We start from the raw sequence: 21,996 nt of genomic DNA, 5'->3' as shown, positions 1-21,996 counted from the left end.
TCCCCCACAGGGATGCAGGGTCTTAAGGCTTTTGGTCATCCTCGATTGCTTTCCCAGGCCACAAGCAAGGAACTGACTGGGAAGCAGATCTTCTGGGACATGGACTGGCACCAATAGGGGGGTCCCTGCATGTTCAAGGTGAGGATTTTAGCTGCTAGGCTAGCTAGCGAGGCCCTGCAAGACACAACTGATGCTTAATTCATTGAAGTTTTAGGATTATTAGATTGCATGTTGACCAAACTGTACACTGAGCCTCTAAGCTAAATGTAGAGATAACATGTCAGAACTTCATTTTTTTTTTTCATCTGTTAAAACAAACCAATACCACTCACCACAGAACCTGAAAGTGACCTGGAAATGGCACACAGATACAACTTTTTAAACACCATGTCTTACATCAGCTGTGGTAGCAAACACCTCCACACTGAATGAGCATCAGTTTTGTCAGCCTAAGTCTCATGTAAATGGCTTCCATCCATTTATGAGTTGACATCCATGTACTAAGGGCCAACTCATGGGTGTGTGAGCAAAGACACTGAGGTAGAGTTCTTCTAACCACTCCTGATGTACTGGGAATGAAAATTCATGTTCACCATGGGAAACATCCACTTGGAAAGTTACTGATAGTTAGAGATTAAAGCATGAAAGGCTAAAACATCAATCAGAACAGAGAGCAGATAGGGCTTGCAAATTGTCCATGCCTTGGCTGCAAGGATAAAGGAGGTGTTACTGCCAGTTGCAAGGAGGAGCGTCACCAGGCATCTGACTGAGACCCTGCAAGCCTCCCTGGAAGGGCTAGAGACACATGGCAGACAGAGCTTCCTCCTTTCAGCAACTTCTCTCTGATGCTCTTGCCTCATCCTGGTGTTACTTGTGCTGAATCAGCTGAAAAAGAACACAGTTTGTGTGTGCAGTGGAATTGGGGACAAGGGTGTGTGTGGGTCATCACACCCAGAAACAGGCGGAACTGGCAGGTGTAGAACATGCAGTGCAGGCAGGTGGCCCAGAATTCTCATGTTTACGCTAAAGAGGGAAAGAACAACTGGGCCTCGTGGAAGCCTACCTTCCATGGCAGTTAATTCTCCATGATCATCACACAGAAGGGGTTACTGCAAGTTGTTCACTTTGTTTAGGTGGATTCATACTCAGTTACCTGTAACTGGATTTGAGGCCCACTTGGCTTAGTGCATATACAACCACATGTGGTCTACAACTAGAAGCGATTATTATTAAGTAATTTTTAAATGATATTTTCTATCACAATTTCTTGGGTGTTTTATTGTCAACAAACATAAAGACAGATCTCAGTATTTTCATTCAATAAGGGTCTTCCAACCTATTTTTAAAAATGTTTATGGCAAAGGTGGATTTATAGACAGAAGGAGAGATGGAGAAGAAGATCTTCTGTCCACTGATTCAATCCCCAAGTGTCCACAATGGCTGGAGCTGAGCTGATCCAAAGGCAGGAGCCAGGAGCTTATTATGGGTCTCCCATAGGGATACATAGTCCCAAGACTTTGGGTTGTCCTCAACCACTTTCCAGGCCAGAGCAGGGGGCTGGATGGGAAGTACAGCATTTGGGACATGAACCAGAACCCATATGGGGATCCCAGCACATTTGAGGTAAAGACATTAGCCACTAGGCTACTATGCCAGAATCAACTTAAAATATTTAGTTTTTTACATTTCTTATTTGACTCTCATAGAGCTGTGATGTGGACAAGGCCAGCATTGCAATGTAATTATACAGCCTTACTATTAGTTTTTGTTACTGTTCTCATTATCTTTAAACTAAAAAGAGAGAGAGACAGAGACAGAGACAGAGAGACAGAGAAAGCAAAGAATCTGAGATTATGTTATTTTTAAAAGCATTTTTCTAACAATAAAAATTCAGTTAAGACCCAAACTCCAGGCTCTATTTTCTTTCCAGAACATTCTGCACAGTGATATGTTCTAGAAGAATGGGTAAGATATGGATTTCAGTTTGGATATCTGAAGTTCCAGCTAATGATTCTTCTAGGACAGTGTTAAGAACTGAATGACATATTCAAACAAACTTTATCAGTACAGGTTGATTACTTCTTATTCTAAATGCTAAGGATGAGCAGGGAGGTGGATCTTAGACTTTAGAGTATTTGCAGATACACAAATGAGATATCTCAGGGATAGAACACAACTCTAAATATGAAATTTATCTGATTCATAATTAGGTTATGCCGGAGCAGAACTGGACCAGCCAGGATCCCAACCAGCAAGCTCATGAAATACCAGTGCTGTCGGCAGCAGCTCTACCCACTATGTCACAGTGCTGCCCCTGACTCGAGTCTGCCTTTTAAACTAGGAAGGGTTCCAATGTTTCAGGCCACATTGAAGGGGTGATGAGAGACTGAGAACTTGGCTATAGTGTCATTATGTCCTGACAAAGCTCATTTGATAGTCCTAAGAAAGTGAAGAAAGCCTAATTTTCAATGTATGTTAACTTCTATATCTTTACCTCCACAGCAACTGTGCTTTCCACATCACAATGAAGAGACACAGAATAGACTCTACGCAGTGTGTACATGCATGCTAGACTTCACTTAGTATGTGCTTAATGTGTATCAAGTACCGTAACAAGCCCTGCATCTGCATTCATTCTCATCTTTGTGCCATCTGGACCTTGCTGAATTTCTCTTCCAGGCAGGTTCTGCGACCAGGCTACCAATCATTGGTGATTCATGTGGGCTTCCTTTATTAGGCTACCCAGTAAGTTTTCCTTTCCTCAAAATGGGAGTTTGGAACCTTTAATTTTAACATATAGTTCTGCTTTAGAGAAAGGTAGGCTGGTTCCTTGAGATCCGCCATGGTCCACATACAGTTTGGTTTCTCCCAATCACACAGACATCTAGAACACAGTTTTGTGTTGATGGTTAATTGATCAATGCCACTGATTGATCAATTATGGGTGGAGGCTTTAGCTAACTTCAGTGTTTCAGAAGTGGGCATGGTGTGTGTCTTTTAGGGTACTGGGGACCTGTTCTTGGAAAGACAACTACACAAGCCAAGTTCACCCAGCTTCCCGTCTGTCTCACCATACAAGCTTCCCTTTGTATGTATTTTACCATCCACTAATATGTCATCAGACACTTAGACCAATGCGGCCACCTGATCTTCAACTGTGAACCTACAAAACCTTGAGCCAAAATAAACCTATTCTGAGTAACTTCTTGAAAATAGTTTAGTTTCAGTAACATACATCTGGAAAACTCAGGACCATTACATTGACTTCTTGAACCTGGCACGGTTGAAGATAGAATGATCTCGACCAGAATACAGGCCTTTGTAGGGATTTGTTAAATTTTTTTATTATCCCTGAGACTAAGAGTAGTACAAGACATGGTGGAATGAAAAGCTGTTTTTATTGTGTGCATGTTGCAATTTGAATGTCATGTAGCCAAACTGGCAAGATAGTGCAGATGTCAAATCCTTTATTTCCTTTTACTTGATGCTGGCTGAAGATATCAAGGTTTAGAAATTTTTTTTCCTTGACTAAACTTAAAGATTAGGCTTTCAGCCAAGACTTGTCTTGGATTCAGGGAAGTGATTTGCTAGGAGATCCTGTTTGTGTGAAAGATGATTCATCACGAACACTCTTGCAAAGTTTATGAATTTGTCAGGCTGATGGGCACACAGACATGCACTGAAAGAGACTGCCGACTCTTCCAATAGGTGGGAATGTCATAGGATAGCAGAGCTGGAGTTGAAACTAATGATAATTCAAGCTCTTTATTTATGTTGAATTAGTGCCTTGCCAAAGGTCACAAACCTCTGTAATTTAGACATTTAATTTAAATCTTCCGTGTTGCACCAGCTACAATCCTCTCCTCAGTTACCATCCATATACTGGATTTCTTAATAATAACGATGGAAATGTACACTTTCTGTTACCTGGTGTTGCACGTGTCTTGTTGTGTAAAATATCCCCGTTTCCTTGCCACCTCACTTTTGGCAAACTGATGAGCTCTTCTGTGCCTCGAACTTTAGCCCAAAGAACATCTCCCTTCCTCATGGCTGTGATGTCATAGGCAGCTCTCGTCCCTCTAACCAAATGTGCCATTTGGTGAGGCACCAGTGTTCATCGCAGTTGCTGGAAAATAATAAGTTTACTTAATAAATATTTGCTGAAAAAGCAATCTTCCCACATTTAATTTCTATACATATTTAATATTCTGTTTCTGGAGCATATTTGAAGGAAAGGGGAAAATGAAAGATTTGGGGAGAAAGACAGAGGACAATGAGACAGATTAAACTGAAATTTAGAAATAAACATGACAAAGTAAAACTCAGATGTTCCAGCCAGGGTTTGGGGTCTACTCTGTCCCCCAACCGTTGGATGAAGGAGCAAGTCCTAAGATTTGTTTTGATCTCCTCCATGTGAGGTTAGTAGGTTGAGGAGTCCAGCTCCAACTCCTGTTACAACTTGCAGCTCTTTGGCACATATCATTGGACTGTATCTTCCAATATGTTCTCATCCCTGTCCTGAGGTCTTCGCTTACAGTGGAACCTGTGGTATGGTTTCTGCTTCTACTGCTTCCTATTTTGTCACTTTATCTTCAGGTCAGATCCACTTGTGCATTGCTGGAAGTCAGGTGCAACTTGTGAGGACTACATGGGGTACAAAGGAATGCTTCCCTCTGCTCTGTTCTGCTCAGGGAGCTGTGACTGCTTTCTCTTCAGTGTGATATTCCAGCCAGAACTAGCACTTGTGTTGAACACTTAAATTCTGTACCATAATTGGGGGGGGGCAGATTTTATCAATATTTGATCAGCCCATTGGAAAACTGATTTGTTTAAAAAATAAATGCAGTTGTAAGTAGAATTGCTCTTCAAAAACAATTGTGATTGCTTCACTAGAATAAGTTAAACATACTTAAAGCTTATTTTGATTAGTTCTGATATATGCATATAATCATCAAACCATTGATCAAATCAAGATAATGGAGATTTTAGATTTTAGTGTTCCTCTGTAATCCTTTCTTCCTGTTTCTGTTTGCATCCCAAATTACTGTGTGCTTTCTTAAGGGGCACACAAGTTCATGTTTTCCCGAATGTTATCTAATAGATGCAATGTACGATGTGCTCTTCTTTCATTTGCCTTTTGTCAGTTGGAAATATTGTTTTTAGACTCATCCACAATATTTCAGTCACTATATTGATATGCCACAATTTACTAATCCATCCATCAACTAAATTTTGGTAGTTTCCAGGTTTCATCTGTAAGGAAAACTTACAAATGTTTTCAAGCAAATCTATGTACATACAAATCTTCTCTATTGGGCAAAGAGTAGAACTACAATAAGTTAAGAGTTATCTGGTTGGTGCATATTTATTTTTATATTTTCCAAAATTTATCGATTTAAAATGGAGATAAGGAGAGAGGGAGAGAGAGAGAAAGAGAGAGACATCTTTACATATTCTATGGGTGGCAGGAGCCAAGCACTTGGACCATAATCCACAGATTTTCCAGGCACATTAGCAGAAAGCCAAATTAGAATTGGCATGTAGCTGGACCACACTGACATGAGCTGCTGTCTCTATAAACAGCTGCTGTGCCCTACACTCACAGTTTACAGAGTACTTATCATCTTCAGCGCACAGCAACTACCTAATATGGCCATTCTTTGCAATTCAGAAATTCAAGTAGGTTATAATGCTATTTCAATATAATTTCAATTTGCATTTCTCCATTGAACAATGATTTCTAGGGTTTCGCTGTGTTAGGAAGCTTGAGTCCTAGGGTGGTGCTGTAGCATCTTTATGACACAGGACCTTACTCTCAGAAGGTCATTTCTGAAGTTCCTGTGTTCCCATGAAGTTCATACAAAAGGAGTAAGCTTGGTCTCACCAATTCTTATTCTGTCTCCTTGAATGAGGGTGTGATTTTTTAGTCAGACACCTGCACTGCTGTCTACTGTAAGTCCTGACCAGAAGTGAATCTGTGCAGATCTCACATTGTTGAATTTCCAAAACTATGAGATAAAGGGACCCCTCTTTGTGAATAGAGTGAAATATATGTTTCATCATAGAGATGAAAGTCAGTCCGATGCAATGAAACATCAGTAGAATCAGTAGAATTTGCTTTTATGTGCTTTGTTCACATATGCTTTTATCTTTGATGTAATGCCTTTTCATTAACTTTGTTCTTTTTTTAGTTGAGTCATTTGTTTTTCTGAGTTCCTTAGTTTTCTTGTTTTGTAATCTACTTATCATCTATTTCAGATGCAAGTTTTTAAAAAAGATTTATTTATGTTAATTGGAAAGGCAGACTCACAGAGAAAAGGAGAGAGAGAGAAACATCTTCCATCTGCTGGTTCACTCTCCACGTGGCCACAACAGCTGGAGTTGTATCTAAAACCAGGAGCCAGGAGCTTCTTCCATGTCTACCAGGTATGTGCAGGGTCCCAAGGCTTTGGGCCATCCTCCACTGCTTTCCCAGGCCACAGTCAGGGAGCTGGATAGGAAGTGAAGCAGCTGAGTCATGAGCCAGCCCCTCTATGGGATCCTGGTGTATACAAGGTGAGAATTTAGACACTGAACAATTCTGTTGACCTAGATGCAAGGCTTTTTGTCAGATGGTTGTTTAACAATTTTTTTTGTCTTCCTTGGGTCTCATTTTCTTAATTTTCTTCTCTGTTTATTTTCAACGATAGTCTTTAATTTTGATAAGGAACATTTTTTTTCGTGTCTCCTTTTTTAGTGTTATATCTTTGCATAACCCAACCTCACAGAAGTTTTCTTTTAGAAATTGTATTGGTTCAATTATACACAGAAGTCAAAATCTATTCTAGGTATCTTTCAATTTCTTTGTTTCAGGGACAGAAGCACAAAGACATGCATGACACTGACGTACAGACAAAAAAAAAAGTCTTCTGTCCCCAACTTGACTTCTTTCCTTGGGATAGCAGCCAAGCCTCAGAGCCACAATCCATCTCTCCTTCTTGCAAGCAGGAACTCGATCATTCTAAGCCGGCAGCAGGAAGTCGGAATGGGAGCCAATGTCGAGCGTCGAACCCGGGCACTGGTGTGAAGCGCAGCTGTCTTATCGTGAGGTTCGACAGGAACTTCTATTTTGAGACTAAGTTTTTGCAAATGGATATCAAATTCCTGCATCATCATTTATGGAAAAGACTATCTTTCCCTAAATACACCTTTTTATCATGACTAAAAAATCCAGTAACCGAATATCCAGTAATCAGGTATCTGCAAGTTAGTTTCTAGACATTTTTTTGTTTGTTTTATTTATTTATCTTTCTATACATTTTTTTAAAAAAATTGTGAAGTCATATATTATGAAAAATGCACACACAGGTTTCAATCATTTTTTGCAGCTATAATTTTATTTTTCATAAAACTTCAAAATACCCTTGTGTATATGTATGAATTTAACACTGTGCTGTACTAATGACTACAACTTCATGATGAATCTTGAAGTCAAGGAGTGGACATCTGTTCTGTTTGTGATAATACTGACTAGTTTGGGGTCCTGTAGATTTCATTTCAGCTTTAGGATCAATGTATTGATTATTTAAACACCTTTGGGGTTTTGGTTGAATTGCATTGAATGAGTTGTTTTCATTAGTGCTACCAAAATAAGAACAGAAGAATTCGAGTAGTGTTAGAATGGTATCTCTTTTTCTAGCCTTTTCCATTTGACCTGTTTATGTCTGCAGGTTAAAGTATATTAGTTAGGATTAGGACTTGGCACAATAGTGTAGCGGTTAAGGTCCTCGTCTTGGTTGCGCCAGGATCCCATATGGGCACCGGTTCTGATCCCGGCAGCTCCACTTCCCATCTAGCTCCCTGCATGTGGCCTGGGAAAGCAGTCGAGGATGGCCCAGAGCATTGGGACCCTGCACCCATGTGGAAGACCTGGAAGGAAGTTCCTGGCTCCTGGCTTCGGATTGGCGCAGCACCGGCCATTGTGGTCACTTGAAGAGTGAATCATTGGACAGAAGATCTTCCTCTCTCTCTCTCTCCCCTCCTCTCTGTACATCTGCCTTTCCAATAAAAATAAATAAATCTTTAAAAAGAAATAAAGTATATTAGTTTTATTAAACCATATGAGAAATGTTGTAATAATATTCTTTCTATCTGAAAATCTTTCTGGAACGTTTGTAAAGTGTGTGCTTTTGGGAATGAGGCTTCCAGCTTTTGTACTTCTAAAAATTCTTTAATTTCTCTTTTGCCTTTTTTCTGAAGCCTCCATTTTATTCATTTGAAAAGCAGAATAGCAGAGATGGGGAGCCATGAGTGAGGATGGGCCAGATCAAAGTCATGAGGTTAGAAGGCCATCCAGTTCTCTCATGTTAGTGGCATCCATCCACGTACTTGGGCCATCTTCCACTACTTTCCCTGAAACATCAGCAAGGAGCAGGAGGGGAGCATTTCTGCTGGGACTCAAGCTGATGCTCCACTATGGGATGCCAGCATCACAGGCAGTGGCTTAACAAGCTGTACCACAATGCTGGCCTCCTGTTTTGTCTTTGGAAAGATGTGGTTCTTGGGTATGGACTATGAGGTTGACAATGTTCTACGAGTATTTGTAAAATGTTGATGCATAGTATGGGTGCCATGGCACAGCCGGTTGAGCCCCTGGTTTGGACATCCACATTGTGCCAGCCTTTTATCCACACCTTTTTAAGGTCATCAGTAAAACTTTCTATCTCCCCTTACTTTAGTTTGGAAAAGGGAGTTCTGCCCATTTATTGTACAAAAGGAACAGATATGGCTGCACACGATGATATTAAAATTTGCTCACTTATAACCATGAGTTCTGATCCTCTAATTTACCTTGTGGCCAGACAATGTCACAGAGCAAGATAAGTCCTGCTAATTAGTAGAGTGTCACACTGGCTAGAGTAGATCTGGAAGAGATCTTCCCCATCTGGAAGAGAACAAAGGAGGAATGACTTACAAATCAGGACTCCCTGGTCATTCCCCATATCAGGAGAGACCTGGCGGCTATCCCAGTCTCAGTCTTAACCCAAACTCAGCCACTCTAAACATCTCCTTAGTGTCCCTTGCCTTCATGAGACAAGGAGAGGGGTCAGATCTGGAACTTTCTTCATTAAGCAGTGGTTGATGCAGCTGCATATGTAAAAGTCGGGTTACAAATTATGACCAATATAGAAAAAGCATCCTGGAGAAATCAGGAGGAAGAGGAACAAGCTAGGTGGAAGGAACAGCATAGCGACAGGTGACTGGCCTAACTGCTTTATGCCAGTCTACCATGGATAAGTAGCTATGAATGATGTGGAAAGTCAGGGCAAGCAGCTACTAAAACAGACTTTTATCTGTGAAGAAGCCATGTTCACCAAGCTGAAAACCAAACCACTGAAAATGGAATTGTCCTGCGTGTCAAAGGATTTTTGGGTCAGAACCAAGGAATCCATTGGCCCCAAGCTGAGCAAGCCCTTTATTCTGCCTAACACTGAAGTCAACCATTACAATTAAGGGGACAGAGCCTAAGGTCCTTGTTAACAAGTGGGACCATATTTTTGTTTTAAGTGAGGTAACCACTCACTCTGTGAGTCTCCTACTTGTGTCATTTCTAACTTGGTACTAGGAGCAAACAGGGTTTCTCCCCTCAAGGAGGTTAATACCTTTCCTGTAATGTCTCTTTGAAAGCTTCTTCACAAGAGATAGGTCTATAGGTTCCCATCACACTTCAAACTTATCTGGCCCAGCCTTAAAAACCTGCTCAAGCATTACTAACTCCAAAAGAACCCCCTGTGAGTTCCTATTTGCCTCTGAATGGCCTTAAGACACAGATAGCCCACAGCTATCCAGCCAGGTGCTTGAGGGTTTTGCAGAGGTCCTTAAGGAGGATGTAAAGGGTGTATGTCCTGCAGGGATTGGGAAGATAATCCAGTATGTAGATGATTCACGAATACACCCTCAAACCCCCTACACATGCTAAGATTCCAGTTTTAGAAATTTGACTAGCACCCTCTTAATTTCCTAACAGAATGTAGCTGAAAAGTGTCCAAGAGAAAACAATTGGTTTGCCAGGAGCTAAACTACCTGGGGCACATCCTTACCTCAGGGGGAATAGAGACTGTCCCTGGATAGGTTACAGGACTTGCAATAAATTCTTACTTCTACAACCTTATGACAGTTCCAGCCTTTCTCAGACTGATGTGCTGTGGATCTCCAGGTACAAGAAAATATGACAGCTCCATAGTAAGTCTACCAAGAGCCCCTTTGGGAAAAAACAAATCACAGACTGTCAAGAGAGGCCCCTGTGCTAAACCCAGTCATTTATAGACAAGTGGGCCCCAGACAACTAACTGCTGCCCAAAGGGGCATCTGATCCAGTCTTAAGACTGTTTTTGGGGTGGTCAGATGGGCAGGTATAAAACCATATTCACCTTTTCTTCCATAAGGTCAGAAAACCGGGCCCCCAAGGGTTTGATTTTCTGGGTCCCTATAGCTACCATACTCTTTCTGCTTCTCTTAGGCTCACGAGTATTTTATGCAACCATTCATTTTTTCCCCTCTAACATACTGTAAGCCTTCTAGCTCCAGGCGATTATGAGGTACGGCTTCCAACCCATTCCATGGAATAGAGTGGCCAGCCCTCTGGATTACAGAATCACTTCTGAATACCATAGGACAGAATGTGACAGAAGAATATGTGAAACCACATGCCAGCTTGAAAAGAATGCGGAAGCTAGGCCTTTACCCACGCCATGCTTGTAAGACTGTGGATTACTTGTCTTGAGGTAGGGGAGAGACATTAGGTAATTATGTTGACATTGTTTTATGTGGGTAAAATTAAAATTCAATGAGATTGGATTTTTTTAAAGAAAAGGCAAAAGAGAAAATGGGGATTTTTAAACAAAATGGGAATTTTTGTGTGATTGAATGGGGAAAAAAATGTAGCAAGAGCCTTGGGAGCAGGCGAGCATTTGCAAATCCAAATCTTGTTCCTGTCCTACAGCCTTGGGAAGTGGGTCCGAAACCTCTCCAGGGAGCTTGAGCAAGTTATTAGGCTCAGTAACACTGCACTGGAAAAGTTTCTCAAGGAATTATAGGAAATCCATGCCAGGGGAGTTCTCCACCAGGCAATCCCCCAGAAAGGGAAGGATGGATGAGAGGTTTAGCAGCCTATCCATACAAATTAGAGCTGGCCTGATACAGGCTGGGTCCTCACTGAGAGGCTCATCTGACCATCGCCAGTGTCAAGGTTCAAGGCAAGCTCAGCTCTACTGATCTATCTCCTGGTCTCTCAGGTGCATTTCTTGTCACTTTTTACTGAAAGGAAAAAAAAATGGAACTTGCTTTTCTTTTGGTTTTGGACGATTTTGGTAATGAAATATGTTAATATTTCTTAGTTCTTTGTATTCATTAAATTTTGTAGTTTGGTCAAGTTGATTTGGGTGGGGGAGGGGGTCTTTTTTCTGCAAATTTTTTCTTTTTCTTTTTCCCCTACCTTTTCTTCTTCACTTTAGATACTTCAGATGATATATTGGGTTGCTTGAAGCAGTGTTACATGTCAGTAATGCCCCTTTTTTATTTTACATTACTCTTCTCTGTGGCTCATTTTCCCCTTCAACATGTCTTATATGAATCTTATCCTATATATTTTAATCTCACACAATATGATATGCTTTTATATTTCATGTAATTATAAATTTTTCTCTATAAAAGTTCTATTTGACTACTTTTTAAATCTTTTTAAATATTATGAACATATGGAATTCATTTCTAACATTCAGTCTAATGTCTTTGTTGGCTAATTTAACATGTGTGTCAGTTATGGGTCAGGATTTTTGATTGGATGATAGGCCCCGTAAATTTAGCTTTGCTGGATACTGGACTTGTTTTACTCTCAAGTTTATTTTAGGTTGTCACTTATTCTGTTTGGACAAAAAGAGTTTGATGCAGTAGTTTCGCTGTTGACATTTGTTGAGCCTCCAAGGCTTTCCAAGGCCTTCCCGTTATTCAGGTAAGCATTTTCTGAGTGTTCCATGTGATGTCCAAGGCATGATGAGTTCTTCCTGTCTGGTTGCTGGGATTAGGCATTGGTCTGCACATGTGTCAAGGCTGAGCGTTGCTCCCTGCAATTATGTGAAGTGGTGGTTTCCTCTTGCTCATGAATTGATTGATATTCTGCTGAAAACTGCAGGGGTCATCTTCTCATTGTTCCTCTTCAATACTCTGTCCTACACACTTTCCCTCTGTTGGTATGCCTGAAATCTCAGCTTGAGCTCCTTACCCAAGGAATCTACCAAGTGTTGCCTCAGTTCCCTCTGTTAGCTTTACCAGCTGTGACCTGTCCCAAGGTAGTAAGCTGGAAGATCATTGACTAATTTCATCTGAGTATTTTCTCTCACCAATCATCTTATTTCCTTGTCTGATGTTTGGTAAAATGAATGATTTTTCAGATATTTTGTTCACTCTATTTTTATCCTTTCACATAGGACAATAAGCACAGTTCTATTTGTCTAGTTTTGGTAGATGTGAATATAAGTGTATTTTTGATCCAAACAATTACAAATGTGAATTAACTTACTATGGAGCTCTATCCTGATAAATCCATCATGAATTTTGTCTCGAATGTGTTTTGACAGATGTTCATTTATAGCCTGAGAGTAAAAGGATTCAGACAGGTTTCAAGTGTCTTGCCCAAGGTCACCCACTGGTTATTCGTAGAGGTGGACCCAACCCTGAGCAGTGTTCTTCCACTGCACTACGTACCCTTTTCTGTATTTTCAGAACAGAGCTGATGTTAGTCAATCATCTGATAATGTAAGTGAAAATGTTTGCAGGGTGATTACTAGAAATACTACTTTTTTTCTCAGTACTGGTTTTTATTCCCAGTGTCTTAAGCTGGAGACAAACTTAATCCGCAGGCATTCTGAAAGAGTGACTGAGGTTTTGGCAAACTGAAAAAACACACACAGAGATTCTGCAGTGATAGCGCAGGCGTCTCTATGGCCCCTGGCTCTAACAGAATACAGTAGAAATGACCCTCCCCATTCCATCCTCCTCCAAATTCAGGCTCGGACGTGGGTTGCTCCAGCTGCTTCCAATTAGCTCCCCCTGACAGCAAGGCAGAAGAACTGGAATGCATGCAGTTGCTGTGGAAATGTTAGCGGGAACAGTCTCATTTCCACCGACGGTTTAACCTCAGCAGGGCAGTGTAGAGTAAACCCACAATCCGGAGAGAAGCGAATGCATCAGTGGCAGCCTGTGCTGCTGAGCAGACCAACCGAGTGCACTCTCCGAGCAGCCACAGCGCTGCTGGCAGAATGCACTGCAGCTCCAGGGTCACAAAACTCCAATTCTAAAAACTGCACCTTTGAAGATCGCATGAGGTTTGCCTCCATCTCTTCACATAATGTTATTGTGAAATATCTAAGACCAGATTCAAACGAGACACAAAGATCTAAAACAAAAACCTGATCGTATAAGCTGACTACCCAGGCCACGTGAGGAAGCCTGCTGCCCGTTAGATCAGGAGGGCATACAGCCACTAGACCTTCACAGTTTTATTTGATCTGATCAAAAGAAACAACTCTTTATCTAAACTGAATTACAATTTCCAGGTCTTTCTTTTGTGCTTTGTCCTAGCATGTCTGTGTCACCAGAAATCCTGTTGGGTTCATAGCTTGACATTTTTGGTGCATCTAAGTTCCAGGACGCAGCATGCACATAAAAGTGCACCTCATCATGGTTAATGCTCAGGTTTAAAGGGGTAATCTTGTTTTCCCATCATGAGAGTTGGTGGTACTGTTACACTATCATGGTAGAGTGGGTTCCCACCGGATGACATTGTTGAGATTTAAGGATACAAAAATAAAGTGATTCCGCATGCATCTTACCTAAAGAATACAAATATAATGCATATTTCTTGGCTAGAGTCAAATATTTGAGTAGTTAATTCTTCATGAGAATTAAATGAGATCAAACTAGTAAATTTATTATATTGGAAATGACTTCTTCTACATTTAGTCTAAGGAAAGGTGGGAGTTGGGTATTATAATCCTCAGTATGTAGAAGACAAATCTTATTTGTCGTAAAGTTACTGAAAAGTAAAGCTCAGACTTAAATCTGGAGATTCTTAAAGCTGACGTATTATATTTACATATCTTGACAAACACCAAATGCCCATTAATTAGCTCAAGGTGGCACCCACAGCAATGCAAGCCATCCTCCTTGCCCTGGAGGAGCTTCAACTATAGATGCAGGTATATGCTGAGAGAGGCGGGAAGAAAGAGAAGCTAGTGAGGGCAACAAGAGAACAAATGTAGGTTGAAACTTGACAGCCCTCCTGAAGTCTCATCCCTTCCATGCCAACAGCACGGGTAGATCTTGAGACCCTGGAAGAGTGTTTCTGGGGATTAATCAGAGAAACGTGTATCAGAGGTGCCTAATGTTGTGCCTGTTTATTGCTCAAATATGAACTTGAAATCTAAAGTGGGTTTCAGAAGGAACTCTGAGGTTGGAGAGTTCTCATCATTTAGGAGGGATTATACAAGCTGCCGTGTTGGTGGTGGAGAGATCAGGCTCCATCAGGAACATTCTATTGCAGTTCCAAGCAGGGAAACTGAATCGCAAATCCTTGTGCCTTTCTCGGAGGGCCAGGCAGGCAAGCATCACCAGCCAGGCGAGCATCACCAGCCAGCGACCCACACATTGCCCAAGCTTGTTACCCACCTCTGCCCAGGGGAGCAGTTTTTCCAGCAGAGCACAGGAGGATGATCAGAGCCTTGGCGAGGCTACTCGCTGGTGGTCTGGCTCCTCCACTTGGTGATAACCAGGGCATGATGTCATACTGAGTTAGTGTTTGCTTAACTCTTGGGCAAGACCAATATCTGAGACTCTGTTTGCATCCTTTTCCGGTGTTTGCTGTTTCTGTTACTGGTATCAATTTCTTCCTTCTTTCAGAGCCACCTACACACAATAGAAGGCTTTCATGGCAGTCCCACTCTCTGCTTCCCACAGCTCTCCCACCCCACCTCTCCTCACATCTACCCACATATGAGGCATGCTTCAAAAATTTTGTGAAAATATGCAATTCAAAGATAAGCATATTTTGGTTAAAAAAAAAGATTTTAAAAGCCATGTAAAGCTTTTTCCTAATATGCATTATTCTATACCTTTTAAAACTGCTCATATACATGGATTGTTAAGTTTTTGCACAAAAATAGCTTCACTTTAAATTCCATTTTTCATGAATGTTTGGCCTACCCTCACATGCCCAGGTCGACAGGATTAAGATGTGCCTTAATTGACCCAAAGCAGCAAGGTTTCTGCAACTGGCATAACACAGATGACAGTTAACCAGGAAGAATAATTCCTCAGGAGGAAGGGCACCCTGATTGCCCAGGCCCATGTGTAAGTGGATGTGCTCACACACCCAGTGCTTGCCATAGCCCCAGGGTTGCCATGATCCCAGCTAGAGGCTGCTTTCTGCCTTGATTACAGATTAGAGCTCATGAATATTTGCACCCAGCAATGTGCAACACAGGCGGCATGCTGAATCCCTGGCACCTCTATGCCTTATGCTGCTGTGATCCCTGAGTGCTCATAGGCAATTCCATCTTGCCCATCAAGTCAGCACTGGATCCTGCGTGCTTAATATCCTCAGGCCACCTAGGCCAGAAATGGCCCCATTTTTTTACAGTTTCTGAGCCATCACTAAGTGTCCCCTAAATCGCTGTTTGCTTTTACTCTCCTCTCAGCCATCTCCACTGGACATTTGCAGTCTCATTGCACCAGCTCTCCACCTTCCTGTCTGTCATTTATTTTCTAGACTGTCCTAATATGGTCCACCCATTGAGGGAGTTAAAAGAGAAAAGCAGTTTATGGGGGAAGGCATGGTGGAGTCTGGCACCAGTGTTGTTTTCATAATCTTCTTCGGTCTTTCTAATGGATGGCCAGGGATGGAAGCACTTGTCCATCAATGACAATCTGACCTGTCCCTCACTCCTTGCTTGAATAATGTCTTCCATCTCTGCCTGAACTAGAAACAGCTCCTAACTGGGTCCCGTATCCTGGTCTCCTTGGCCATTTTCTCACATGGCACCAAACCCATCGTCAATGACCCTCTCTTCTGTCTGGACAAGCTCTGCCTCTACCTTCTGACAGCTCAGCAAACTGCCCTTTTTGATGTCAAATGCTCAGCGTACTACAGGCCAACTCTGCTAGAGCAAATAAAAAAAAAAACATGCCCATATTTCAACTTTATTTTTATTGGGGTATCTCTCAGCAGAATGATATTTTTGGAAATCCCTAGTCTGAGATTCAAGAGACCTCATCTCTTGCCTTAAGGTAAAAATGGTTTTTTTGTATGATTTTCGAGTAGTTTGCCATTTCATTCACCCTCAGATTTGGTTTTTCCATCTGTACAATAAAGGAAACAGACTGTGTCTTCTCTAACACAGGGGAAGCAAAATTTCCTGATCATCTCCATTAATGATACAGATTTCTTCAGACCTATTTATCCTTCTGGAAATTATTTTCTTACCATAAAGCAATTATTTTAGTCTGAAATTGAATGGCCTATAGCTCAGATTTTATTGCAACCAGATATTTTAGTCTGCATTTTCCATAAGACCGAGCCTGACACAAATCATTATAGACCAATGCATGAATGGGTTAAATGTTTCACACACAGAGAGACACAGAGAAGAACTTACAAGGACAGCAGTGTCGCCAGGCCAAAGTGACACAGGAGATTCATGGGTCCCCTGTAGCCACACCCCTACTCTTTTCTCCAGATGAAGCCATAAATATTACCTCCAGTTTTTAAAGATATGGAAATTAGCAATTTTGTGGTTCTCTACTCAAGGGGTAGGAAATTGGTTTAGGTCCACTTTAGTTGTATCTCTGGATCCTCAGCCACTGCCCTCACCTTCTGGACTAAGCTATCAAATCTTCACAAGGGAGTCCTCAGGCATCAATAAAATTTGTTCCAATGATGGCTGAAGTGTCACACAATTTGTTTGAAACAGATGGTTTGCATTGCATTCTAAATACATATGTTAGAAAGCAGATTGAAGAATATCTGATACAAGCTCACCCAAGATTTTCCCAAACTTTCGATGTTTAGAATGCCAGCATGAGCATCGCTTGAAGACAAATACCTAACAATGTCTTCCTCATTGGTCTGTTTTCACATTTGTAGAGATGAGATGAGCTCCCAGTTCCCAAGTGGAACAATTTTTCCAACCTGGACTCTCAGGCATTTCCTTGGGAGCTTTGACAAGCAAATTAGGTCTTTGCAGCCTTCCTGGGAAGTGGGATGCTGTGAAGTGGGTGCTGGATGTGAAGTGTATTTTAAAATATCCTGGTTAATTCCAATGAGCAGCAAAGGTTGAATGCGGCTGGGAAGGAGAAGTCCAAGGAACCTGAACCCTATAAAGAAAAAAAAAATCTTCAAATTGTTTGCATGAATCAGGAGGAAAAACAAAGTTGATACAGTGACTGTCCATAAGTTCTGGAATTACACAGAAAGAAAAATTGAGGTCAGTTGTCACTTTTTATCACTTGACTGAAGGGTAAGGAGTCATGTCGATAGGATCCTGGTGTCAACTGAAGGTAAGTTCTCTGTGTTGAGTTTATCTTCTCCTCCATACAACTCATATGCTGAAGTCCTGACTTTCAGTCTGCCAAAATGTGAGGTAGTTTCCTGGCAGCTATGATTACTTAAAGTCTTCAAGATGCGAAGGACTGAGGTCAGTATAAAGGGGAGAATTTGGATGCAGGGATGAGTGCATAGGAAGAACAACCTGTAAGAATGAAAGTAGAGACTGGGGTGATGCTTCTTATGCCTATGAACAGCAAAGGTTGTAAGCAAACCAACCGAAGCTGGGTATGTAGGACTGATTCCTCCCAGCAGCCCTCCGAAGAAATCCTAACACAGTCTTTGCTATTTGTGCCCTTGAACTCAGGGGTTGGATTATCCCATGACCTTATGTCAACAACACTGAAAGGCTGGAGACTTAATCCAATAACGGTGTTTGGCGGGGGGACTTTTGGTTATTGGGTTGGATTAGGTCATCGTGGGGTGGCCCTTGTGATCAAATCCAGTGGCTTGATAAGAAATACAGACATGCACAAGAGCATGCTCCCTGCCTCATTCCTGAGGATGCTCTGTACCACCCTGGGACCTGCCAAAAAGAACGCCGACACCATGCTAAACCAATAGGGCACAATCAGGGACTACAACCTTCAGAATTCTGGATCAAAATGAACTCTTTTCTGTTTATAAATGTGCCGCCTCAGATATTTCATTATGGCAATGAGAGCGTGACTAAGAGGAATGAACACTGGTGGCAACCAGGTCTCCTGGTTTCCAGAACAGAGGGATGATGAATGTCACTTGTTCCAGCTCCCCAGTATGCGACAAGTTGTCACACTAGCCCCAGGATGGTTTCCGTTTATGTTTCCTTCATTCACAGATGCTAGGGAGAGAAAGAATTTCTAAAGTGAGGGAAAAATTGGTATCAACTGATGTGACAACACTATGCTAAGTGTTTTATAAACTTCATCACAACTTCACACTTGAGTAGTAGGTTGTAATTAATTATTAAATTTCCATTTTTAATGTGAAAATCAAAGATGCATGGAGAGACAGATGTAGAGACATATCAAAGAAAGATATGCCACACTCCCATCTGCCACAGTAGTCAGGCTGGTCCAGATGAAACCTGGAGCCAGGAAGTTCATCTGGGTCACTCACACAGATGTCAAGAACCTAAATCTTGAGTCATCACCTACTTTCTCCCAGGGCATGCAATAGCAGGAAATTAGGATGGAGAAACTTGGATTTCAACCAGATACTCTGACATGGAATGTGGGTGTCCCAAGCAGCAACTTAACCATGGAGCCAAATGCCCACCCCACAGAAACAGGCCTTAACGCTTTGTATGGTCATCTTTAATTACAGATGAGGAAAAATTTAAGTGAATTTCATTTGTTGGGGAAACTATCATAAACCAACGAGCAGAAAAGAAACAGGAAATTGGTTATGTTGATGCGAGACTCTGGAAATATTTTACATTTGGAAATAAGTTGTCATAAGTAACATACCCCAGGCCATGCAAACCTAATGCTGCCCAACTTCCCAGTTTGTACTGTGTATACTTGCTCAATTCTCTGCCCTGTATTAGAACAAGTAAACATGTGTCAGTACAGCAGCAGCATCATTTGATGGGAGGGACATTAACTCTAATTGTGATAGGAAAGAGAACTTTTAAGGAAGTGTGTTGTTTTACAAGGGCAACCATGACAAAACCCAACCGACTCACTAGCTTCAATAACAACCATTTATTTTCTCATAGAAGCTAGCCATTCAAGACCAAGGTGCTAGCGCGCTTGCCTTTTTTTTTCCCTGAGGGTTCCTTCCCTGGCTTACAGCTCATTGTTTTGTGCTGGCATACTAACACAGTCCTCTTTTTGTGCACATCCTCCAAGATGTGATTCTGTGTCCACAATACTCTCATGTCTCTGCATTTTCTCTTAATAATAATAATAATAATAATTTTCTCTTAATAATAATAATAAAAACAGTCTTGTTGACTTAGATCCTACATTAATGACCTTATTTTTCCCTATGATCTCTTTAATGAATCCACCACATTCTATGCTATGGCTCCTGGGTTTTAGGGCTTGAATATGTGAAGTAGCAAGAAATGCTAGAGGTAGTGATGCATTTGCGCTGGCCCTTAAAGGATAAGTGAATATTGGCAGTATCTTTAATGTCCAGGGCCATCTCTAGTGTCTAAGGCCAGGGCCCAAAATGGTTCAAACTACTTGCTCTAGAGGAACAGTTGTATTTTAATGTTCAGGCTCAGTTTCCCACTACTCTGATGGAGATTTATTTAAGTGCAAAGCAATGTATTTGCTAATATGACCAAATATCTGATGCTACTGCCTGGTGTAAGTTCAGATTTGCCTTTGTTTAAAAGCTACACACCTCTACTGTAGGGCTTCCTAGTGGTGTTTACAGGAACCTACAAGATGTGTTTGTACTTCAGAGGAGTATTGTGGTAAGGAAGCTTAAGCTCAATGTTAAAGTGTAGCAAGGGATTTCCTTCTGTGAAATGGGAATAATAAAAGTCATCATGTTAATACCTACATCACATAAGAGAGGACAAAATTGGCCCCTCTTCTGGGGGCTGACACAGAGGCATATAATGAAATTCAGCTGCATTCCATTCCACTCCAAGCTGGGTAACCAGTCATAATGTAGGAACATAATCAGAGCCGAGAATAGTAAGTAGTACCCAAGGCCTCCCTGAGAGCTTAGCCAAACCTAGCCATAAGCACTTGCAGATTTCAGTGCAGTTTTAAAAAACAGAGCTGTGCAATGAGTCACACAACAGTCAGGGAAGAGAGAATTGTTTTGTGCCAGCCAACAGAGAATGTTGCCTTTGGATTCTGAATACATGTTTAGTATTTTTCCAAAAGAAAGAAGAGTCAGGAAATCAAAGAAAAACATCTGCCAAGACCTTTTGTCCACTCTCAGGAGGCCATAAACCAAAGGCCTTTAAGCATAACTAAGCGGGTGATGGGTAGTATGTACTTTGGCTACTGGCTGGAATCAACCCTGGTGTCTGCTCTATGTGGACTCAGTGACCTCTTCTTTGATGTTCAATTTTTCTTCCAAAGAGAACCAGGCCAGAAGTAACTGCAAGAGGCATCACAACACACCGAGAGTAGCAGATCCTTGCCTTGTTTTGGTCGGTTGCACAAAGCTTATTTCCACATTCTTTCGTCCTTTTTCAGTCTAATGACACGGTGAAAGGAAGAGGTGGTCCATGGCACATCATTAGAAGCAAAAACAAAAATCACCGGGCAGAAGGGATAGTCTGCTGGCCTTTGTATGAGGCAGTGCCTCGGAAGACTTTGCAGCCGTGGGAAGTGAGGGTGCTAGATTACCCTGAGCTCCTTATTGGAGATGGGAAAGTAGACTCAGGGAAGGGGCAATCCATGGGAAACTAAAAAACACATTGGGTGCAAGGATTATTCTGGGCTTCTGAATGCATTTTGTTGATCCCCACAACACATGCTGACCTCTTTCACGTTTGCTCAAACTGGTTCCCTGCCTGAGATAGCTTTCCTCTAGAGTTCTGAAATGATCTAAGGCCTCCACCCAATCCTTAACTCCTCTTCTAGGAATTTTTCCTGGATCACACACTTATATCAGATTGAACAATAAATCTATTTTCCATGTCCTCATAGCCACTTCCTCACAGTCCTACTTCTGATGGCCTTGAGTTCGGTCCATCCAGGTAGAACACAACATTGTGAGCACTGGGATTCGACAGGAACCAAGTCTGACATAGGAGAAGCAGTTTTGTCTTTTGTGTAACTGGACCATGCAACCCAGGAACTCTAAATTCCCTGAATCATCAGTCAACATTTCCCTTTGGAGTTTTGGAAATGTCACAGGCAGCTAAGATTTGTGAGATTACCAACTTCTAAAGACAAATAGGTCTTTACTAAGATGACATAATTCTAAGAATCAGGCATGGGCTTCAACTTAGAATTAGAAGATTTTACCATGAGCTGTATGCTGCCTGCCCCTGCCCCACCCTCTTGCCCTCATGCCCCACTGCCTCACCCTCTCCCCTGCTAAGTCAGGTTGTCTTATCCACAAGGACAACACAGCCTCCTTGGTAAAACAGCACAGCCTCCTGCAAAAAAAAAAAAAAAAACCGTAAAAGACTCCAAAATCTCCTACAATTATTGTTGGTATTGTTCAGATATCAATGTACTTTTTCTTAAACATTCTAAAAATATTTTCTGAGTTAGACCATCCAAAGAGTCAGGGGCTTGACTTGAATCTGTGTGAGGACATAAAGTTCTGAGGCAAGGAACTCTACGTGGTAGGTTTGGCAGTGGTGTAGCAAAGAGTTCCAACACTCACAGAGGTAGAAGGGAGAAAATGACATCAAGCAACTCATCCTTAATGTTAAGCTCACCTTGGAAGACAGAACG

The sequence above is a fragment of the Ochotona curzoniae genome, unplaced genomic scaffold, assembly GCF_017591425.1.
Source record: "Ochotona curzoniae isolate NIBS_2020 unplaced genomic scaffold, NIBS_Ocur_1.0 contig_883, whole genome shotgun sequence".
Lineage (NCBI taxonomy): Eukaryota > Metazoa > Chordata > Mammalia > Lagomorpha > Ochotonidae > Ochotona > Ochotona curzoniae.
This window is presented reverse-complemented; position numbering follows the sequence as displayed.